Here is a 6,425-nt window from a genome sequence, read left to right as displayed (position 1 = left end):
ACCACACCAGGAGCTCATTATCCTTCATGCTTACAAATAATAAATCACCATACTACAAATGCAGACCTCAAAAAAAACCCCTCATGAGGTCAACTAATAAATTGTCCAGGTGCCATTACATTAATTCACACTGACTTATTTCCCACAATTGCTGAGCCTGATCCACTGATCCATAAAAACTTAAGAATAGAGTTTTTAAATAGATGTTATCACTCCAAATACTCACAATTTTCAATCTACATGAAATGGAAAAAAAAAGCTTTAAATACATAGAGACTTGGCCAAGGAGACTGACATTATGGGGAAGCAATCTAAGGTAAACAACATTCTAAATGCTAGGAATTCAAAGAAAGGGGGAGAAGGGACATGGCCCTTGGGATCAAGAAACATCCCTGTTGTCTTAGGTGCTTCTGGAAGTATCTTAAGAATTGAACCCACAGAGGCTATCTATCTGTGCAACAATTCATAGAACACTGAATAGAGAGAAATAAGAGCAGGATAGTGACTTATTTCAGGACTGTTTCTGTTTGAACCTCACTGAGATATATAAGAACAAGACAAATAACAGGAACAACAATAGCAACACAGGTCCACAAAGAGCTTTATTTCATTCTCATAAAAGCCCTGTCATGTAACTCTGCTAATTACTGAATGGAACATAACCCCTGTGAAGACTTCTCAGGGTGTCTTGAAGTCAGCCTTTAAAACTATCCCTTCTGATTGTCACACCCAGGCCATAGCAGCACTAGGTTTGCTAAGTAAGGACACTAGAGAGGATGAACAGGCCATAGGTTAAAGTATGCTAAATTCTGTTTCTTTCCACCCCTTTTAGAAAGTAAGCCCTGTCCCCAGTTAAGGGGGTAAGGGATAGTGGTGGGTGGAAACTCGTTTGCGTGGTGAGCAGAGATTTGCTTTTATAAAGCGGCCCCTGTTACTCCAGTCTCTCTCTCTCTCCATGTGTATCGAAGGAGTAGACAGCCATCTCTGGAGATTATAATAAAGGTAACCTTTGCTTTCTACCTTGAGAAGTCTCTGAGTTAAATTTTGGGTTGGGGTCACTGTCCCACACAGCTTTGGAAGTCCCACTGAGATTTTTTGCCCATCTGTGAGATAGACTACCGTCTGGATCCTGGGGGTCAGGGCGCCCTTGGAGATTTCTCCGGTAGCCCTCAGACCAGATTTAGAGAGCCTCCCCCCATTTGGGTAAGGTGTCAAAGAGAGACGCTGAAGGGGGGAAGCAAAGGCAGGGCAGCTATAAGATTGTGTGAAGCCCGGGGGAATAGAGTGAAGCATCGGATCAGTCACGTGAGTTGTATGCATACAGCCCGGGCATACAGCTTTAATTGCTAGGTCCTTGACCTGGAGGGAAGGTGACAACCCTCAGCCAAATTAACTAATTGCTAAGTCTTTGACTTGGGGCTGGGGGCGACCCCCACCCGAATAAATTCGGGGACACTGCGAGAGCTTTCGGGTGACTGTAAGGGCAGGGAGATCTCTTCTGTTAGTTAATGGTTGAGTAAAATTACGGGCAAACTGCAGTCTAAAGTAGCAAACCAGAAGCTGCCATTTGATATTCCGGAAGACAGTCCTTTAGGGAGTAGACTCCAGGACTGGAACGAACTACCAAAATATAAGGGGAAGGACAAGAAGAAAATGATAAAATATTGCTGTTTTATATGGAGTGGGATGTCACTTGGAGGAAACATCTTCTGGCCAAAGTTCGGATCCTCCAAAGATTGGGTACGCCAAAAATTAAATTTCTATGTAAACTCAAGGGAGCCTTTTAACATGGAGGAGAATTCATATGCCACTCTTTGGCTACCCGGGGTGCAGCAGATGGTGGTAGGAGAGAAAAAAGGGAAGAAGGAGGATGATGTTTGTAAGCAGTCTCCCCATTCATGGGATCCTCTCCTTGCTCTCCCTCCCCCATATGCTCCCCCCGCCCCCGCCTGCTGCAGTTGCTGGGGCTCCACTTGTGCCTTTACCATCAATTCCCAATTCGGGAAGTTGGGGAGGACCTGATAAATTTAGATGAAGGGAGTTCCCCACTTGGTCCTCTTAGAAGAGAACTTAAACAGCTTCTTAGGGACCAAGAGAATTTCCCTCTCCCTCCCAGATCATCACAGGAGGGTTTGTTTCCCCTAAGGGAGGTTCTTCTTGCCCAAGGGGAACTGGGATTTGTGAATGCACCTCTTAGTACTACTGAAGTAAGAAACTTTAAGAAGGAAATGAAGCCGCTGATAGGAGATCCTGTAGGGTTATCCAAACAAATTGATCAGTTCCTCGGGCCTAATATCTACACGTGGCCGGAGCTGATGTCTATTTTAGGGATTCTATTTACAGGAGAGGAACAAGGGCAGATAAGGAGAGTTACTATGCAGGTGTGGGATGACACACATCCTCTCACCCAAGGGGGACCACGTGGAGATCAAAAATTTCCTTTGCAAAATCCTAATTGGGATCATAATAATGCAGCTCACCAAGAAAATATGAATGATATGAGAAACCTAATAATTCAGGGTATAGGGAACATGGTCCCTAGAAGTAAAAATATGAATAAAGTATCAGGAATAAAGCAAGAGAGAGATGAGACCTCCTCAGCCTTCCTGAATAGATTAAAAGAAAATATGAGAAAATATTCTGGGCTGACGGAGGAGGACCCTACTGCTCAGAGTCTCCTCCGGGTATATTTTGTTACTAATTCCTGGTCTGATATTAGCAGGAAATTGCAAAAACAAGAAGGATGGCCAGCTAAAGCATTAGATGAATTATTGGAAAGGCTCAGAAGGTTTATGTTAGCAGAGAGAATGAGGAAAAGGAAGAAAGAAGAAAAATTCTAACTTAATGTTACAATCTATAGAGCAACAGAAACAATCTATGGAGCAGCAGAAGGAAGGAGACAGGATCCTACTGCAAACAGTGCAAACTGTTGCTAAATCAATAGGAAGAAGGGAAAAACAGGAAAAAAAAGGGTCCTAGTTGGAAGGGTGGGCCTTGGGGACCTGGCCACTCCAGACCTAGAAGGACTATGAGTTTTAGAACTCCTGGTCAGGAGAAAGATTGGGGAAATCCTGGAGCCTCTAGACAGCCCCTTGTATGCTGGCACTGTGTAAGGGAGGGGCATATTCTAAGGGATTGCCCTCAAGCTCAGTGGGAACAGAAGGTGTTTTCTCTCATGGAACTGGAAGACTAGGGAGGTCAGGGGTTCCAATTAACCCACCCAGAACCCTTGATAAATGTGAGGGTGGGACCACATAAGAAAAAATTTATGTTTTTGGTAGATACTGGAGCTACCTATTGACTCTAAACTATCCAACAAAAGTTTAATGATAACAGGAGTGAAAGGGGAAACCTTTTCAATTCCTCTCACTGAGGTACTACAATTGGATTATCAGGGTGTCACTGTGCTGGGACAGTTACTTTTGGTTCCTGAGGCAGGAGTTAATTTACTAGGGAGAGATTTAATTACAAAATTGTCAATCTATTTAGTTCCTAGGGGTTCTCGAATAATACCTTTGAAGGTAGCCCTAATGAAAGAAGGAAAGGAAGCAAGAATTAATCCCAGGGTATGGGCGGGTCCTAATAACCCTGGGAGGGCTAACATTAATCCCATAAGAATAACGTTAAAAGACTAAAAGACGCCACCATGGTGGTTAGAGTGAGGCAGTATCCTATTTCATTAGAAGGGAGAAGAGGATTACAGCCTGTCATAAAAAGTTTACTAAAAACAGGACTTTCAGAACCATGTATTTCTCCCTTTAACATTCCAGTGCTTCCGGTGAAGAAAAAGGACGGGTCTTACAGATTAGTGCAAGATCTGGGAGAAATTAATAAAATAGTACTCTCCTCCCACCCTGTGGTACCTGATCCCTAAACTATAATGGGGAGGATTCCCAGTTTTAGTAAATGGTTTAGTGTAATAGATCTAAAAGATGCCTTTTGGAGTTGTCCCCTTGATTTGGAGAGTAGAAACATTTTTGCCTTTGAATGGGAAGACCCTGAGACAGGGAGGAAACAACAATATCGTCCGCAAGTTTCTTGGGCTAGTAGGGTATTGTAGAAATTGGATAGATTCTTATGCAGCTCTCACTAACCCGTTATATCATTTGTTGGATGAGAGACCAGATCCCATAGATTGGGATGAAGAAAGTAGTAAAAATTTCGAGCAACTGAAGAGGGTCCTGGTCTCTCCTCCTGTGCTAGCTTTACCATCTTTGGAAAAGCCTTTTCATCTTTTTTTAAATGTGGATAAAGGTGTAGCCTTTGGAGTCCTGGCACAAATAAGAGGAGGGCAAAGATGACCTGTAGCCTTCCTATCTAAAATTTTAGATTCAGTGGCCAGAGGATGGCCTATTTGCATTTAAGTCATGGCTGCTACTACTGTACTGGTCGAAGAGAGCAGAAAGCTCACTTTTGGGGGAAGCCTGATAGTGAGTGTCCTCCATCAGGTGAGAGCTATTCTCAACCAGAGAGCAGGCAGGTGACTGACTGATTCAAGGATATTAAAATACAAGGCCATACTTTTAGAACGAGATGATTTAGTATTAGTCCAAGATCACAATATAAATCCAGCCTCCTTTTTAACTGCTAATCCTGAAATATCTAGCAACATTGAGCATTATTGTTTGGACTTAATAGAATACCAGACAAAAGTCAGGGAAGATCTTCAAGAGTCTCCCATTCCTGGGGGAATAAACCTGTTCCTAGATGGGTCCTCCAGAGTCATTGAAAGGAAGAGACAGAACTGGTTTGCTATTGTGGATGGAGATAAAAACTCCCTGGTTGGGGCAGGAAGCTTGCCTAAAACCTGGTGAGCTCAAACTTATGAACTTTATGCCTTAAATCAGCCCTTGAAGTTGTTGGAAGGTCAGGAGGGGAATATATATATATATGGACTCTAAGTATGCATGGGGTGTAGTACATGTATTTGGTAAAATTTGGGAAGAAAGAGGAATGGTAAATAGCAGAGGGAAAGAACTTGCCCATACAACACTGGTGGCCCAAGTTTTGGAGAATTTACTATTACCCAAGGCCATAGCAGTCATTTATGTGAAGGGACATCAACTAGGAATGTCTTTTGAAGCTAAGGGAAACCACTATGCTGACGAAGAGGCCAGGAGGGCAGGAGAAGGAGAACTTAAGCAAAATGACTCAATATTATTACTGGTCCCCTCTTTTCCTCCCAGTCTTCTTTCCTCATCCTTCTCTCAGGAAGAAAAACAGAAAGCTCAAGGGCTTGGAGCACAGGAAGACAAACAGGGGCGATGGTTTCTACCCAATAGTCGAGAGGTACTGACCAAGGCAGGTATGAGGCAGGTATTGCAACACCTACATCAAGGCAGTCACTAGGATGTCCAGAATCTGTGTGATGCAGTCTTGACTCGATATGTATCTCCCGGGCTATATACCCTAGCTCGACAACTGGTGGATGGTTGCTTTGTGTGTCGAAGGACAAACAAGTCAGCCAGCGCCAGGCACTGAAGGGAGGCAGACCACCTGGTATAAGACCTTTCCAGAGCATACAGGTGGAAGTCACCGAGTTGCCTCCTATTGGTTGCCTCAAATACCTGCTGGTCGTAGTGGACCACTTAACCTCATAGGTGGAGGCGTTTCCCCTGTTGCAGGTTACTGCCCAGGCAGTTGCTAAAATCCTATTAGAACAAGTCATTCCTAGACATGGGATGGTGGAGAGAATTGACTTTGGACCAGGGGACGCATTTTACTGCCAAAGTTCTCAAGTCTCTTGTACAGGCCTTGGAAATTTCCTGGGAGTTTCACACTCCTTGGCATCCTCCTTCCTCAGGAAAGGTGGAGAGAATGAACCAGGAGATCAAAAGATAACTCACAAAATTGACTTTAGAAACTCAGTTGCCTTGGACTAAATGTTTACCTTTAGCTCTAATTAGAATTAGAACCAAACCTCATAGGGATATTGGCCTATCACCTTATGAACTTGTATATGGTCACCCTTACCCGGGGGTAGGAAATGGCCAGGGTTGGGATCCAATCTTTGAGTGTAAGGACCAATTCCTTTGGGAATATGTACAGAGTCTGTCAAGGCACATTCGTGTTTTACAGAACAAAGGTTTGGTGGCTCAGACCCCTCCCCTTGGATTCCCGGTGCATAAGTTCCAGCCTGGAGACTGGGTGTTGATCCGGATGTGGAAAGGGGAGAAACTTACTCCCTTGTGGGAAGGGCCATTCCAGATTCTCCTCACTTCAGACACTGCTATAAGGACTCAGGAGCATGGATTGGCTCACCACATGAGGGTTAAAGGGCCGGTGGATCCCCCTGCTGTATGGACTGTTGCATCTAGACACCCTGAGGAACTGAAACTGCATTTCCGGCGGGCATCCCCCACGGAGTGGCCACACGGCTCATGAAGGATAAGGGAACTATTTCTTTTTAGAGGTGTGACCAGGAT

This window comes from Phascolarctos cinereus, unplaced genomic scaffold (genome assembly GCF_003287225.1).
Source record: "Phascolarctos cinereus isolate Bilbo 61053 unplaced genomic scaffold, phaCin_HiC Scaffold_4;HRSCAF=312, whole genome shotgun sequence".
NCBI classification, from domain to species: domain Eukaryota; kingdom Metazoa; phylum Chordata; class Mammalia; order Diprotodontia; family Phascolarctidae; genus Phascolarctos; species Phascolarctos cinereus.
This window is presented reverse-complemented; position numbering follows the sequence as displayed.